Source organism: Protopterus annectens, chromosome 4.part0 (genome assembly GCF_019279795.1).
Source record: "Protopterus annectens isolate FY-2018-M chromosome 4.part0, PAN1.0, whole genome shotgun sequence".
NCBI classification, from domain to species: Eukaryota; Metazoa; Chordata; order Ceratodontiformes; family Protopteridae; genus Protopterus; species Protopterus annectens.
Genome location: NC_056733.1, coordinates 822,794,978 through 822,813,326, shown reverse-complemented (window position 1 = coordinate 822,813,326; position 18,349 = coordinate 822,794,978).

Below are 18,349 nucleotides of genomic sequence, written 5' to 3'. Positions count from 1 at the left end.
AGCTTATCAACAAGGTTTATTACTCTCCACAAAACATTTTATAACACTGTAACATCTGAATAAGGAAACAAATGCATGATTTTGTCAGATTTCTCATATACAACAACCTTTTTGGCTGTATCTTTATTAATTACTACATATCTTATATACTTGGTTGCATAATAGTGTTAAACCCACAAGAGGTGATAATATCTTGGACTTGGTATTAACCAACATGAGTAACCACTGCAACATCCTTATAGTATCATCCTCCCTTGTAAGATCCAACCACAAAGGAGTCACTTTCGAAGTCATCATCTCCCCAACCTCCCTCTAGCTAGGATCAGACATAAAAACTTCTCCAAAGCTGATTATGGCTTCCTGAGGGATGGTATAAACAGCTTCACAGCCCCCTCCCCCTCTGTAGGAAGTGGCTCCAATACCCAAAACTTCACCAAAGCACTATACAAGCATTTATATAGATGCATGGAATAATACCTGACAGGACAAAATCATCCTCCACAAGGAAGAGTAAACCTGTCCTGGTGGGCATCTGCAATAAATAAACTCTATAACAAAAGGAAAAAATGACTGTCCAAGACCAAGATGGAGCAGATGCCCAATTGGAAGCAATGTCTCCTTAGCCTGAACAAGCAAACAAGAGCACTAGTGAAATCTTCCAAAGCAAACTTCAAGTCCATATTGGCCACCTCTACTAGAGACAATCATAAGGCCTTCTTCACATATGTCCACAACTTCAATGGAAGCACCCAGATCTGTTCAGAACTGGTGGTCAAGGACACCACATATACAAATGCTGTAGCTATAGCAAACTTGCTGGCTGACAGATTCAGTGAAAACTTTATCCCTCTGTCCCCCCATCAGTAAATCAGGACATACCCAGTACCTGCCCCCTTCCCCTTATATTTAGGGAAAAGGTCATCACTGCTCTCTCAAAGGCAATAAATACAGCCTCCATAGGGCCCAATAACATCCCAGGCTGCATCCTATGTGAAATCAGGCAGGAACTTGCAGCACCATTAGGCACCCTATTCAACCAAAGCTTGAGTACTGGCTTCATCCCAGCTGAGTGGAGGACAGCCACTGTCATCCCTTTACACAAAGGTGGAGCATCCACCGATCCGGGAAATTATAGACTCATCAGCCTGATATAGCCTGATCTGCAAGGACATGGACTGGATTACCGTGGACCTCATTAACAAGGACATTGGCAACCTCCAAACACTTGATCCCACACAGTTTGGCTTTGTCAAGGGGAGGTCATGTCTTCTAAATTTGTTTGACTTCTTTGAGACAGTCACCAAAGCCATGAAAGAAGGGAAGATGATGCACACCGCCGACCTTGACCTGGCCAAAGCCTTTGACACTATTCCCCACTCAGGCATAATAGATAAATTCTCTCAACTAGGCATCAATCCATAATTTACCAGATGGGTAGCAAACTGGCTCACTGATGGAACCCACATAGTCAAAATAGGGAAAGCCACCTCAAGCAGTAGATTCGTAACAAGTGGCATACCCCAGGGTTTGGTCTTGAGGCCTCTGTTATTTGGGATATACTTTTCTGAGGTGCAGGCCAAAACCAGTGGGCTATGGCTGACCAAGTTTGCAGATGACTGCAAGCTGGGTGCTGTCATCAGTTCCCCTAGTGATGTGGACATCCTCCAAGAGGGTCTTACTCAGACAAATGACTGGTGTCAGAAACACGGCCTCAAGCTGAATACCAAAAAATGCATCATGTGATGTTCCCACAAATTATCACATTAATAATAATGTCCTAAGCACACAATCAGTCGTGAGGGATTTGGGCACCCAGGTTGATAGCAGCATAACCTTTGACCACCATGTTGCTTCCATTGTACGGAAAGCCTTCTACATGGCCTACCTCATAAGTAAGGGTATCTCATCCATGGACAAGGAGGTCATAAGATCCCTGTATTCTTCCCTTATAAAGCCCATTATTGAGTAGAATGCACCTTTCAGCATGTACCTCGCAAAGCACATGCAGCAGCTGGAGAGACCACAGAGGTTCCTCACCAGGAGAATCCAGGGCCTTGAACATCTACCATGCACAGATAGGCTAAAAGCTCTGTCTCTCTACTCAGTTTCATATAGACTCCTCAGAGGTGGCCTCTGTTTGTTATACAAGGTGATCACAGACCCCACCTTGATGGGCCTGCTTCATATCCGCAAGTCAAGCTCCACTCAAGTAACCTGCACGCTTGGCCTCAACCTGGTCTGTGACATCAACAAGACTTGTTGGTGGGACAGATTGGTGTCCCAGAAACTCCTCCATCTATGGAACAGACTCCCTCTCCACATTAAGCAGAGTACCTCTTTACCCCTTTTTAAGCACAACCTGGATAACTGGATGGGAAACAGAAAATATACCGCTGGGATTTTACCTGTGTCACTGCTGAACAGGGGCATTTGGTGCTGATTTGTCTAAACATGGGCTAAACTCTTGGCTAGGCTTATAAGGGCCTCAAGGCCAATAGTCTAGTAACCTCCTATGATCCTATGATCCTATGAACCACGCCCTTATAGACACACCCCTCAAGCTGTTTATCTTCAGTTTAGTTACTGGCTTTGTCCCTGATGAGTGGCACACTGCAGTAGTGATGCCCCTCTATAAGTGTGGCATTTCAACTGCAAAACCATGGGATGTATTATAACTAATCTCATAAAGTGTGATATCAAGACCCTTGTTTGAATTGACCCCCAACAGTTTGGCTTTGTGAAGGGTAGATCCTGTCTATTTCATCTGGGTTACAGACTTCTTCATTTGGGTTACAGAAGCTATAGATGGTAGGCATGCAGTGCATGAGGTGTATCTTGATCTGGTGAAGGACTTTAGCACTGTTTTCCATGCTGGCATCATACAAAAGCTAATTGTTTTAAAAATTGATCCCAATGTGTTGTAAGATGGATAGCAAACTAGCTGAAAGACAAATCCCACACAGCATGATTTCCAGGTGCCTCATCAGTTAGTATGAATGTAACCAATGGTATCCCCTGAGGGGTCAGGACTGGAACATCTCTCTTTTATTATTTACCTTCTCTGATCACTAAGTGGACAGCCAAGATCTCTGGCTAACAAAGTCTGCAGATTACTTCAAATTGGATGTTGTTCTTAAGTCACCAGTATGACACCCAAACTCTTATGAATGAGCTTTCCCTAGTGAACACGTGACACACTAAAAATAAGCTCAGACTAAATGCTAAAAAGACAATATCACTTTTGGTAGATAACCCCTCCCCCATCATACTGTACAGCCAACACATAACTACAGAAGAAAAATTTATCAGGGGTCTGGGTACACGGGCTGATAACCCCCTCTCTTTTGACCATCATGTGACAAAAGTGGTCAGGAAATCCTTTCATTTAGCCCACCTAATTGCCAAAGGAATATCGTCGTGGTCTAAAGAGGTAATAATCCCTTCTTCTCAACATTGATCCAGACAATAAATGGTCATATTGCCCCCTTTAGGGTCTATCTCATTAATCTTATCAACCAATTAGCAAAACCCTAAAGGTTCCTAACCAAAAAGATCACAAGCCTAAAATACCTGAGCTATGAAAATATACTGGAAGCTCCATCCCTTTGTTCAGTGTGTTAATGACTTTTGAGGGAAGATCTGTCTTGCTTGCTTGCTGTACCATTAGAAACGCAGCTGTCCAATATCTACACCAGTACTAGAACCATGGACCTAAATCTTTACCAGCAGATAAATACTGCACAATAGAGAGGCATGCTTATAAGGCAGCAATCCCCAAAACTTCAGAAAAAAACCCCTCTCCTACATGTTAAGTAATGTAATTTATCTTACTTTAAACATTAACTAGTGACTGGATGGGTATCCACAGATTTACTCTGGGTTTTACTGGTATGGCCCTCCTGGAAAAAAGAGGTGCTGCTTGAGGAGGGTACTGGCAAAGCATGAATGGACATAAGATTTGTTGGCCTTGGAATATCTATGAATCTAAACTGTTTTTATGGCTTACCCACATAGCTTGTCAGAAAATGTCTGCCTACCCCATAATGATCCTGAATAGCAGAAAATGGGTGTAAGAGCATGAATAAATATTTAAATGCAGCAAAATAATTACTGCACTGGAAGTTAGTCTAGCTCCAGTGAAATGTACCTCAGTGGCAAATTCTGCCTAAGACAGGCTATTAGACAGGAGAGTGAAACCTGTCCTGGTGCTCAGCAGGTGAAGAGGAAATAAACACGCAGGTCTGCACTAACCTATGGAAATCAAACATACCTCTTAACTGTACAAAATATGTGCTTGTATGTAATATCTTAATGTACTTGTGTAAATTATCTTTACTGCTGTTGATCTCAGGTGGTGGCTGAAAAGGGACACTAGACCAGCCCACTTACCTGGTAAACAAATGGCAATCAATAAATAAACTGTCTAGAATTTTGTAGAAAATCCCCTGTTTTGCTTCTTTTTTTTTTGCCCGGTTCATTGTAAAATGTTAGATTTTCTGGTAAATCACTCAGGATCACACATATCAACTCTCCAGAATTTCACAGAATGTCTGGATTTTTCCTCTTATTTTTGGGATGTTATTCATAAAATTTATAGTTTTCTGGCAAACTATTGAGGACTATGCCCACTAAATAATGAGACATTTGAGCTGAGACTTCTTCATATCCTTCAGAAAATGCATGCTAACGTAAAAACATGTTATTCTAGCAGTGTTCTAGGTTCATAAGAGCAATGTTTAAAATCTGTCCCTGATTTGGGGCTTTTATACCCCCATCAGTTTTGGCTTTCTCCAGAATTTTTAATTAAAAATTGATAGATATGCAGACAATTACAGCCAGTTACTGATGCCAGATATTAAAGTTCCATACATGTATTAATCAGAAAATGCATGTTGATGCAAAACCTGTTGTATTACAATATAAAATAAGTAATGATTAAAAATTGTCCCAAGTTTTGAGCCTTCATTCGCCTGTTATTCTTGGTTTTGTCCAAAATCCTTAATGAAAGACATTAATCGGTATGCCTCAGAAACACTCACCTATGCCTTCCCGTAGTAACTGTGAAGCTGGGCAGCCAGAAAAAGATGATTTATCCCTTAAAATGCCTTTTTCTAACTGCCTGATCTTGTGGTTACCTCAGAAATGCCAATGTGAATTTTCCATGTAATCTCTATTCTGGCAGCTGTTTCAGGGCATATTGGGCAGTTGTTGAAAGTGTGTGGGGACTCCTACCCCCCCTTCCTGCCCTATGGTTCTGGCACCCATGTATGTGACATATAATCTGGGTTTCAAAAGCTTTAACATAGCTTTGCATTCTCATTCTATTGTATGTTTAGCCTTTTTTATTTTTATACTAAATGTTTTTTGTATTCTTTGTATTCTTATTCCGACTCTGAAGAAGTCTTATCTTAGGTTAGAGATGAAAGAGCAACACAGATCATGCCTGTGTTTAGCACTTCCATTCTTAGGACTGAACACCAGCCTCCTGATTGGTCACCTCATTTCTTATCAAATAAGAATTTATCACATCACTGGTCCCCTGAAACTCACCTCAACTAATTGCCTTTGTGAATGAGGGTCCAATCAGATAGAGCTCTGTCACTTGATTGACTGTCTTATAACAACAGCTTTTCCTCCTCTTGAAAAGCATAGTAAACTTTTACATTCACCAGAGGCCATTGTTTTTTTTTTTAGTTTCAAACACCATTTACTAAAACTTGTACATTTTTAAAAGTGAAAATATTTGAATCTGATGCAGTTATAATTTTACAGGATGATAGCACTCATCGTCAGTTGTATTGTAGATTCATTAACATTAAGCCTTGTTCCTTCAGTTTCCATGTTTCTATTTTATTTTAACAAGTTAGTGAACCTAACATGGATACCAAAGTCTGAAAATCTATTACAGAAGGCTTCAAGTTATGTTTTGTAGTTTATGTGATAGGAGAGCAAATATAATTATGCAGGTATGATACTGCATTTCCAGTCATTTGCAGACTTCTGACTGTCAGGTATTCAGTGGAACTGTCACTTGCTGCCAGAATATCAAAATATGGGCCAGCATCATAGCCCCTTTCTTTACTACAACTGATATCAAGATAGAGTTTTGTAGGATTACAGGGTCATAGGTAAGTACTAGACTAGCTGGCCTTGCAGGCCATTTTAAACCTAGCCATTTCCCCTGTTTGTGCTCAAAATAACCTATCACATTTGATTATAAACTGGCCTTACCCATCCCATGGTCGATAATTATATATTAGTTAAGTACTAGGCTAACTGCCTTACAGACCATTTTAAGCCTGGTAAATTTCCATCAAGGGTGAGAGTCAAACCCTGCATTCTGTCTCCCTGAGGTAAACACCATAACCACTATGCCAAGTCCAACTCCCATTACTCCTAATGACAATAACTGGGATCATACCATGCATAATATGAGGAGACCCATGCATGGGATAAAGCATTTAGGAGCTACCCCTGTCCATTAGTAGTACAGGGGCAGTTCTGGGGTACATTTTCTGTTTCCCATCCATAGATCTAACTTACCATTGAAAATGGGCAGGGATAAACTTTGTTTTGGGTGGATGTGGAATCTGTTCCATAGCAGCAATATCCTCTGTGAAATATACCTGCCACTTCAAACCATTCTGCTGATGTTGCAGAAGAGGTTTAGATATCTAGATGGAGTATTTCCAGTGCCATTTGACTTGTTGATGTGCAGTAAATCCATCCGTAAGGGGACAGAGGATGCCTTGTATGTCTGACACAAGTCACCTCTTAGCAGTCTGTAGGATAGTGACAAGGCTATGAGCAAGTTAATGTGGGACATATTGTTAAGGCTTTATATCCTTTTAGTAAGCTATCTCTGTGGAGAGAATTATCCAGTAACAGCATGTCTCCCATTTGTTACAGTAATCTTTGGTCCTTTTATTTCTTTTGTCTGGTAGAGCTCTGAACTAAATAACGTAACATGTTTTTGTTGCTTTTCTTTTTTCATCAATGCAGTCCGTTGTCTATAACATGAATTTACCTTGGCCTTTCTTCTGGTATCAACAGATTCTCACATCATCCTCTTCCTCCTGTGTTCTTTTCCTTCTAAGTTTATCTGTTCAAGTATAACTTCTGATTACACAAGGCATTTTGTGCATGAAGGAAGTGTGTAAAATTACAAAATACACTGCAAATATCCCTAACAATCTCATTACTGTAAAGTGCTTCATAAGATTAGTTCTCTAGAGTTAAAACACCTTTTAACATTTAACCAGTTAAAAACACACATTCAGTTTTATATGAACCAAGCAGATGTCCATCCATCTCTAATTTACTTCCAAAATATATATCTAACAGAGACCTTAGATATCAGACCCACAACCTCTTGGAGGTTGTTAAATCAAACAACCACTCTGATGACTCTTTATAGTCTGTTCATATAACCAAGCTGTGGAATTCCATTCCTCCAGGCCTTAGATATGCGAGTAAACATACATTTCTATGCAATCTAAAAACCTACCTAACTTTCATTTGGATCTGCCATATACCTGAATTTCTTCTCAGTTCGTCATATCTCCAACCACTATCCATTCCCATCTCTCCCTCTCTCTCCTTTAATCACCATAATATCTACATTCCTAACCTTATTTTTAAATGTTGACACATACTGTCAATTAATTTCTTTGTAACCTTCATTGCTGATCTTTTCTATTTATGAACCTAGGTATTTTTGTAATTGTTTTAATGTTTACAAGAATGTCTAGATACAGTTGATTTTTTTTCTTTACCTCTGTTGTATAACTGTGAATCTTTTCTCCCCAGGTCTCTGCTGAAAATGGGATTTTAGCTCAGAAAAATTATTCCTGGTCAACAAATGGAAATAAAGAAATAAAATAAATGAATAAATAAATAGCTTGAGCCTTGGCCTGAAAATCTGAATTGTCACTGCAAATTCTCCTTAATCTTTTATACTGAGATTTTGGAATATTGTAACAAATGTGTTTAGGATGACAGCTAGAGGCTAACGATATATTTTTTTCTTTGAAATGTTTTTCTATAAAACGGTTGTGGAGCTAGATCTACCAATCAGTTTGGTCACTGAAACATCTAAAAAATCTACAGTAAATTGATCATATTTTAAAACATAAGTGAGACCAATTTACTTGCCATTCATATAAGTCACACATTATTCCCATCTCATATTAACCAACAGTAATTAAGAAATCATTTCCACATGACCAGCATTTGTTTTTTAATTTATTGTCACTATTATAAATCAGGCAAACTTCCATATTACCCAAAAAGGGATAAGTATATATGGAGATAAACGTAAATAACATTTGGCCTGATAGTAAAAGATATTATGTTGCAGAACTAAATATAACACCTCCAATTAAAACTCATTGTAGTGTTAGGAATATAAACCAGAATGTTCAAACTGAAGTGTAAAGGTTTCAATGCCAAAATCAAGAGAAATATTAATACAAAGGGATTAAATATCCAAGGTACATACATTTAATGAGATATTTACATGTGTATTATTCATTAGTTACAGAAACTCAGTGGTGTCTTTAATTCTGGAAGGAATTTGGCTAAGTAGTAGCTTTAACTTAATAATCAAAAAATCTAATTAATTCATCAATATTATTTGGAACTTTTTATTGACATAATGACTGATATTCAAACTCTCATCAACAATTTTTGAATAAATGTGTAGTTAATTCTTTAAAAGATTAAGAATTAAAATATCAGTCAGTTGCTGATACACCTACACTCCAGAGGTTTTTATTTAATTCCTAAGACTCATAAGACCATCAGTAATCTACCTGGAAGACCAGTTGTCACAGGAAAACCATTATCAGAATTTCTGAATGGAGCCCTTTTTCATTTATTGGAATTGGTAAAATATATGCTGGACATTTAAAACTTTCATTAAAATGTGAAATACTAGACGGAAAGGAACACGTGGATTATTAATGTGGTTGCAATTTACAGACCTGGGATGAATGAACGTTTTAGACAATATTTGAATTGTGACTTTATATATTCTTATTACTATCCATCATGTGCTTGATTCTTTGTTCATATAGTCATATGCTATTCGCTTCTATCGCTGGCCCTTTAAATAATCCAGTAGAATTTATATAAATAGGCAGCTGTGTTTTGATTTGCTAAATGGTTAAAAACATATTCCTCCAGATTTACTAAACTTCCGTGCAGGACTAGCTTAGTCCTGCACGGAAGCGCCTGTTTAGGAGCAGGATGTCAGTGAGCCATGCATATTAATAAGGCGCACTGCTCGGGCTCCTAGGCTTACACAGAGCGTGTGAGTGCAGGTGGCATGTTTGGGAGCAGAGCTCTCAGTATAAACATGCCCCTGCAATGTAGAACAACAGAAAGTGGTAAGAAATGAGAGATCGCTCATAGGTGTCCGCATATCCCCACCAACAGTTCCTCATGTGTACAACAGCAGGAGTACATAAAAATCAAATGAAGAAACCCCTTTATTTTTTTTTTTAAATCCGAGTACAGCTAACCGTAGGTGCAGGGGTGTACCCATCGCTTAGCTACAGTTAAAGCACTTTAAAAGTCTGAAGAGGATAACAAGGAAGATATATGCAAATGAAGCAGTGCAGCAGTAGTGTAGTGGGCGGAGCATTCACCTAATGAGTAGGCATTCCTGGTTCAAGTCCCACTGCAGCACAGTTTATTTTACATGGCAAAGCACATTATAACCAATATTCTTGTTGTAAAACCCACTAAATAACATATATTTATGAACTACTGCAGAAAATGCACATGTGAAGTGTCAGTGTCATAATGAATAAGGCACTAGTAATCAGGTTTAAGCAGAAATAAGCAGTACTAAGCATATGTAAGCAAAGGTAAGCATGTTTAAGTGGGTTTGCATGGGGATAAACATTGTTTACACAGACTAAGCAATTTAGAAGCTGAGTGTAAGAAACTGTAACCAGAAGTTAGCAGTGCTTAGCTCCACGCAAACCCACTTACAACTGCTTTATAGTGCCTTAATCACTCTGTATCCAACGGCCCGTGTTCTGCCCAGCAACAAAATAAACAGCCTCTGCAAGGCATGAACCCAAGACCTTGTACACTACAATCACAGTAGTTAACTACTAAGGCATCATAGTAGTACATAAAATTGAGGTTTCAACAAACAAATCCTCACCATAGGAAAATCAAACTGAACATGTGAAAGGAATCTATGTACAGTATGATGTTGTATAACCTGCCACATAACATAAATATGTGAACTGGAGTACTGCAGTAAGGCCAGATGTGAGGTATTATTGTAATAAAGTGTTGAAGTCCCCAGGACCCCATAAAGTGTATGTACACATGAATCACGGATACCAGACACAGATATGACATGTAACCAATAATAAATCAATGCCAAAAGAAAAATATAATGCTAATTAAATATTAAGCAACGCTAAGCATTGCACAGCTCAGCTTACTTGGTGTAAGCAATGTGTAGTCTGGCTAACTCAATCTGTCCAGTGGTATACACCTTTAAGCAATGCCAACATTAGGTAAGCAGGTGTGCCCATAGCTTAGCCTTTTCAAAACCGTCCAGTCACGGGAAAGTATGGGAAATTTAGCGTATTTTAAACCCCACAGGTGCAAATACTTCCCATAACTGGTTGCAGTTATAATAATAATATTAAATAATAAATTATTCCTGGTCAACAAATGGAAATAAAGAAATAAAATAAATGAATAAATAAATAGCTTGAGCCTTGGCCTGAAAATCTGAATTGTCACTGCAAATTCTCCTTAATCTTTTATACTGAGATTTTGGAATATTGTAACAAATGTGTTTAGGATGACAGCTAGAGGCTAACGATATATTTTTTTCTTTGAAATGTTTTTCTATAAAACGGTTGTGGAGCTAGATCTACCAATCAGTTTGGTCACTGAAACATCTAAAAAATCTACAGTAAATTGATCATATTTTAAAACATAAGTGAGACCAATTTACTTGCCATTCATATAAGTCACACATTATTCCCATCTCATATTAACCAACAGTAATTAAGAAATCATTTCCACATGACCAGCATTTGTTTTTTAATTTATTGTCACTATTATAAATCAGGCAAACTTCCATATTACCCAAAAAGGGATAAGTATATATGGAGATAAACGTAAATAACATTTGGCCTGATAGTAAAAGATATTATGTTGCAGAACTAAATATAACACCTCAATTAAAACTCATTGTAGTGTTAGGAATATAAACCAGAATGTTCAAACTGAAGTGTAAAGGTTTCAATGCCAAAATCAAGAGAAATATTAATACAAAGGGATTAAATATCCAAGGTACATACATTTAATGAGATATTTACATGTGTATTATTCATTAGTTACAGAAACTCAGTGGTGTCTTTAATTCTGGAAGGAATTTGGCTAAGTAGTAGCTTTAACTTAATAATCAAAAAATCTAATTAATTCATCAATATTATTTGGAACTTTTTATTGACATAATGACTGATATTCAAACTCTCATCAACAATTTTTGAATAAATGTGTAGTTAATTCTTTAAAAGATTAAGAATTAAAATATCAGTCAGTTGCTGATACACCTACACTCCAGAGGTTTTTATTTAATTCCTAAGACTCATAAGACCATCAGTAATCTACCTGGAAGACCAGTTGTCACAGGAAAACCATTATCAGAATTTCTGAATGGAGCCCTTTTTCATTTATTGGAATTGGTAAAATATATGCTGGACATTTAAAACTTTCATTAAAATGTGAAATACTAGACGGAAAGGAACACGTGGATTATTAATGTGGTTGCAATTTACAGACCTGGGATGAATGAACGTTTTAGACAATATTTGAATTGTGACTTTATATATTCTTATTACTATCCATCATGTGCTTGATTCTTTGTTCATATAGTCATATGCTATTCGCTTCTATCGCTGGCCCTTTAAATAATCCAGTAGAATTTATATAAATAGGCAGCTGTGTTTTGATTTGCTAAATGGTTAAAAACATATTCCTCCAGATTTACTAAACTTCCGTGCAGGACTAGCTTAGTCCTGCACGGAAGCGCCTGTTTAGGAGCAGGATGTCAGTGAGCCATGCATATTAATAAGGCGCACTGCTCAGGCTCCTAGGCTTACACAGAGCGTGTGAGTGCAGGTGGCATGTTTGGGAGCAGAGCTCTCAGTATAAACATGCCCCTGCAATGTAGAACAGCAGAAAGTGGTAAGAAATGAGAGATCGCTCATAGGTGTCCGCATATCCCCACCAACAGTTCCTCATGTGTACAACAGCAGGAGTACATAAAAATCAAATGAAGAAACCCCTTTATTTTTTTTTTTAAATCCGAGTACAGCTAACCGTAGGTGCACGGGTGTACCCATCGCTTAGCTACAGTTAAAGCACTTTAAAAGTCTGAAGAGGATAACAAGGAAGATATATGCAAATGAAGCAGTGCAGCAATAGTGTAGTGGGCGGAGCATTCACCTAATGAGTAGGCATTCCTGGTTCAAGTCCCACTGCAGCACAGTTTATTTTACATGGCAAAGCACATTATAACCAATATTTTTGTTGTAAAACCCACTAAATAACATATATTTATGAACTACTGCAGAAAATGCACATGTGAAGTGTCAGTGTCATAATGAATAAGGCACTAGTAATCAGGTTTAAGCAGAAATAAGCAGTACTAAGCATATGTAAGCAAAGGTAAGCATGTTTAAGTGGGTTTGCATGGGGATAAACATTGTTTACACAGACTAAGCAATTTAGAAGCTGAGTGTAAGAAACTGTAACCAGAAGTTAGCAGTGCTTAGCTCCATAAACCCACTTACAACTGCTTTATAGTGCCTTAATCACTCTGTATCCAACGGCCCGTGTTCTGCCCAGCAACAAAATAAACAGCCTCTGCAAGGCATGAACCCAAGACCTTGTACACTACAATCACAGTAGTTAACTACTAAGGCATCATAGTAGTACATAAAATTGAGGTTTCAACAAACAAATCCTCACCATAGGAAAATCAAACTGAACATGTGAAAGGAATCTATGTACAATATGATGTTGTATAACCTGCCACATAACATAAATATGTGAACTGGAGTACTGCAGTAAGGCCAGATGTGAGGTATTATTGTAATAAAGTGTTGAAGTCCCCAGGACCCCATAAAGTGTACGTACACATGAATCACGGATACCAGACACAGATATGACATGTAACCAATAATAAATCAATGCCAAAAGAAAAATATAATGCTAATTAAATATTAAGCAACGCTAAGCATTGCACAGCTTAGCTTACTTGGTGTAAGCAATGTGTAGGCTGGCTAACTCAATCTGTCCAGTGGTATACACCTTTAAGCAATGCCAACATTAGGTAAGCAGGTGTGCCCATAGCTTAGCCTTTTCAAAACCGTCCAATCACGGGAAAGTATGGGAAATTTAGTGTATTTTAAACCCCATAGGTGCAAATACTTCCCATAACTGGTTGCAGCTCCCTACTGTAGGCAGAATGGCTGGAGTAGGGGATAGCACTCAATTTAGAGCACAGCACTGGGGCACCCAGGAGTCCAGATTCATGGTATGGCTCCTGGTAAAACACCATGAGCAGAGACTACTGCAGGGTAAGTACCAGAGCTCTCAGTATAAAGTGGAGGCCTGGGACAGTCTTGCCCATGACCTCACCAGTGCCACTGGTATTCCCCAGACTGGTGAGCAGGTCAGGCATCACCATGCTGACCTGAAGCAGCGGAGGGGTGATCTCTTGGAGCAGTGGATCTAAGAATCAAGGCAGATGGCCAATGCCCCAGCACTAAGTACTCATTCTACTACGTAAATAATTATTGCCTAGCTTGTGTGTATTATGGATAGGTAATGGCTAAATATCACTGTATTTCTCTGACAGCTGCAGATGAGCGGGCTGTGAACTAGCAAGCCCATGCTGGTAGGCTGCATAGGCTGCATTGCGAGGCAGGTTTGTAATAATCTTGCATGTACTGTCATAACAAATAAATATAACAGTTCTAGAAAGTGTTGTACCAGTATAAAATGTATTGTGTATGGGATGTACTGAATAAACTAGACAATATGGCAGGAAGACTGTCATATAGTTTGTGTGTAAATAAAGGTGTAATATCTTGTGAATAAAAGTATAACCCCTGGAGTGCTTGTGTACATTCTGCTTTCATATGTTGTTGCAGTGTTGCATTCTATAAATAGTACTGTTGTGATAAGCAGTGTTACCCACACTGCTGAATACAGATAAAATGTGTAGGAGGTTCAGTATAACAATGTTGGAAATCCCAAGAGGTCAGTCATATTGTACAACTGAGGGAGACTTAGAAAACATTGGAATGCTTCACACCAAGTCCCTGATAGCACAGTGTACTGTGATGTAAACTGTAATATTTTTACCACACACAGCAGGGGTTTGAATCTCAGGAGTGGTAGTAAGTTGTATGCATAATCATACCCCACAATCGTACAGAGTCTGTGCGAATGTTCAGATAGAAAGCTGTATGCATAATTAGACCCAACAACTGTACAGAATATGCTAGAATGTTCAGATAGTAAGCTGTAAGCATAATCGTTACCATCAACTGTACAGACTGTGGCAGAATGTCCAGGTAGTAAGCTGTAGGCATAGTCATGCCCCTCAACTGTTCTGATCTGTCCAGCATGTCCAGATAAATGGCCCATAACTGCTGACCGGTAACCTGTTCCCCTGACAAATCAGTGTGATGATCCAAGAAATGTAGGCAGCTTTTACTGACATGTAACTGATAGTCAGACCTGAACATAGTCAAAGAATGTATATGAAAACAAACCTGTCATTGTAGCATCTCACTCAAAGTGTATGACAGCTATTCTCAAAATATGTCACATTAACACCTGCATCCTGTCAAGCCTTGACCAGAGTGTGTGCAATAACAGATTGTTAAGTATGTGTATAACATCAACATGGAATCTGGGAGTATGTGTAGAATTTGTCAGGTAGTGTTAACAAAGTTCCCTCCACAGCTATAACAGGTAAGAGGTGTAGACTGTAGGTACAACACAGTTCACTCATATACCTGTCTACAAGCATGGAATCTGAAAAGTGTTGTCAAGGTAGTAGTGTTAGTCTCCCCTCCACAGCTATAACAGGTAAGAGGTGTAGACTGTAGGTACAACACAGTTCACTCATATACCTGTCTACAAGCATGGAATCTGGGAGTATGTGTAGAATTAGTCAGGTAGTGTTAATGATTTTCTCAATAGCTATAACAGGTAAGAGGTTTAGACTATACGTAAGACACAGTCCACTTATATACTAATCTACAAACATACCATTGTACAAAGTAAGACCATTGGGTAGTGTAATAATACATGTAAGGGACAGATCACTGCAGTGACCAAGAAAGTTGTGAAAACTACAGGGATATAGTAGTTGTTAATTAACCTCTCTCTCTCGCCCCCACCATATGTGCAACAATAACCTAATTACACACCTCAATGGGTAAGTGTACACTCCAAACTTTTGTTGGGACATATGTCCTATTGGTTTATAAATATTCACATTTGGTTCTATGCATGTGCCATGTTAATATACTCCCATATTGGTGGCCTGTTGCCATCAATGAAACCTGCATGCTGTTGTAATGGCCACTGTTGTCCCATATATGCATGTGTTCTGCTCACCCTGCAACTGTTGTAAATCTGGTGTCTTGGGTTAATGAGAATACCTATGCATGCTGTTATAACTAATCCTGAATGCTGTTGACTATTACTAACTGATATCTTTACTAAAACTGTAACACCATAGCTCGTATGGGAAGGCCGGTCACAGCGGACCCACCTCAGCTGGCCATGGCACCGGGCACCAACACGTCTGGGGCCCAGCCTGGGACCTCCTCCTCTGTTGGCTCTGCACCACCTTTGGGTGGAACCTCCTCAGGGGATGGGGCTTGACACCCCTGGGAGCGGGGGCAGAGAGGTACCTGTCACCCGCTGTTAGGTCTGGGCCGTGGTGCGTCGGGAGCTTGACAAGGACATTAAAGATCAGCTATGCCAGCTTGAGGGCCACGTGGCACAATTAGAGGGTGAGCCTGCCCCTCCTACCCAGCCCCCAGCACAGCCACCTTTCGGCTGTGAAGGTGCAGTGGTGACTGCCCATGGGTGGGGACCTCAGTCCCACTGTTTCTATTTGGGGACTCATGGGCTTGCGACTTTCAAATACCCCTCCCCGTCCAAGGTGTTTACCCCCCACATGTGTCATATACAGCCCCTGTATGCATCTTGTTTGTTTTGTCTGTTAACCTAACCAATCTATCTCCCCAAATATACCTACCGCCCCTCCCCAACATCCCACTCTCACCTGAAAAATAAAAGGGCAATCTGTTCCCACAAAAAAATCTCGCCCCATACATAGCTGTCCATTTTACACACGTGCCCACTGGACACAAGTAATCCAGTCTAATTAGCATTGCAATGAATTATTGTTGTCCTCACCCCCCCCAGGTGTTTAAGTTTCCAAATCTACCTCCAAATTCAGTGTATATGCACAGCTGTTGCTGTAGAAGAAATGGCCAGCTATGGACCTTCCCTACACCCTTTCTGCACATCCCTGGCTATTTTCCCTACTGTCTTTCCCTCTTTGTGCCCCTTTTTTCATCACTTTCCTATCAACCCCTTTTTCTTTTCTTTTAAAGAAATGAGCGCAGGGGTAAGCGGGTGTAAGCACTTTTAAGCCGCAGTAAGCGGGTTTAAGTCTGTTTGCATGGCTGTAATCACTGCCTATACAGGTTAAACAATTTAGAAGCTAACTGAGTATAAGAAACTGTAACCAGAAGTTAGCAGTGCTTAGCCCCACGCAAACCTGCGCAAACCCACTTACAACTGCTTTAAAGTGCCTTAATCACTCTGTATCCAACGGCCCGTGTTCTGCCCAGCAACAAAATAAACAACCTCTGCAAGGCTCAAACCCCAGATCCTGCACACCATAGACAAAGTGATTTACCACTAAGCCATGACAGGTATACATAAATCTGATGTTTTTAGAAACATATCATCCAGTCCAGTCATGCAACAGTACAGAGAATGTATACCAACATCTAGATGTATGTGTGTGCGTAAATATATTAATATCTAAACAGATGCAACATATCTATATATGTAGATATATATATATATGTATATTTAGAAACATATACATATATATAAATATATATGAACATATATACATGCAAATGCCTACATCAACACATATATATATGTCTACACCTATATGTCTACATATACACAGCAAAGTACATATATGTATGCAGATATATGTCTATGTAGGTATATATGGGTGGGAGGATGACATAATGATTAAGATGTTTACCTTAAAGCCACAAGGTGCAGGGTTTGATTCTCACATGGGGTAACTGGCTAGGAGTCAAATGGCCCAAAAGGGCAGTTAGCCTAGTACTAACCTATGAATAACCTATGAGCCTATGAATTATGAAAATATGGACATAGTCATATATATGTAAGCAGATATATATATATATATATATATATATATATATATATATATATATATCTATAGGTATATGTGGCTATACATCTGTAGATAGCAATGGCAGATTAACAAAAACAAATATGTCCACATTCACCGTTAATGGGGTTGTGAGGCTTCAAACAATATACTTCTTGTACGAATAGGCATACCCTCCACAGCCAAACACGTCTGCCCTGCAATACACTGTCAAGTGTTGCAGATCCCATAACCAGGACCTGACATGTCAGGGGCACAAAATGTTAACAGTACTACATCCCACCTGTATGATGTCAGGCTGATATTGGTAACATATCATGCAGCACAGTCTGGCTCCCATAGGAAATGTAAAATGTGGAAGCTATCAACATCCCCACGATACATATATACAGACACATATATGCAGATACAGATACATACACACACACACACACACATATATATATATATATATATATATATATATAGTTACATATATATATATGTATATATATATATAAATATATATATCTAGTTACATATATATATATATATATATATATATATATATATATATGTATATAGATATACATGTGACTACACATATACATGCAAAGATATGTAGAGTAAGATACATATGTTGAAGGTGCACACCATATGGAACAGCCACTATACCTACAGTTCACACCTGAACAACTGGACACTGTATGGGCCACCCATACAAATGACAATCATTGCTTGCAACATATACCCACAGAGAGGTCATAGGAAAAAACACCATACACAGGGTTGCAGGAAGGGTAAACCTTTATTTGTGTACTATTACAGCTCTATATACTATTGCTACTG